Below are 614 nucleotides of genomic sequence, written 5' to 3'. Positions count from 1 at the left end.
ACAAATGTTCATAGCCCAAAATCAGAAACAACCCATCAACAAGTAAACAGATAAACTGTGGTTTATCCATACAATGGAATACTACTCAGCAATCAAAAAGAACACACTATAGAAACACACAACAAAATGAAAAAATCTCAAAACAATTATGTTAATTGAAGGAAGCCATCCACCCCCACAAAGAATACATACTACATGACTGTATTTATATAAAACTCTAAAAAATGCAAACTAATCTGCAATGACTGAAGGCAGATCAGTGGTTGCTGAAGGACAGGGAGTAGCAGCAGTAATCACAAAGAGGCATAAGAAAATGTTGGGGGGCAATGGATACATGCATTATCTTGATCGTGGTAATGGTTTCACTGGTGTATACACATGCCAAAACTTATGTGCAATTTTTTGCATGACAATTTTACTGCAAACGCTGTTTTAAAAATATCCTTTGGTAAGTCTGAGTTGAGTAAAATCTTATTTGTGAAAGGCCAGTTCTCCCTTCCTTCACACACTTGCCCCTGGCATGGGAACCCAACACTGATCAAATTAGACCCAGTCCCTGACTTCATAGGGCTTACACTTTTTTTTTTTTTTTTTTTTTTTTAGCAGGGGGCTGG

This window comes from Galeopterus variegatus, unplaced genomic scaffold (assembly GCF_000696425.1).
Source record: "Galeopterus variegatus unplaced genomic scaffold, G_variegatus-3.0.2 Scaffold3142, whole genome shotgun sequence".
Classification (NCBI taxonomy): Eukaryota; Metazoa; Chordata; class Mammalia; order Dermoptera; family Cynocephalidae; genus Galeopterus; species Galeopterus variegatus.
This window is presented reverse-complemented; position numbering follows the sequence as displayed.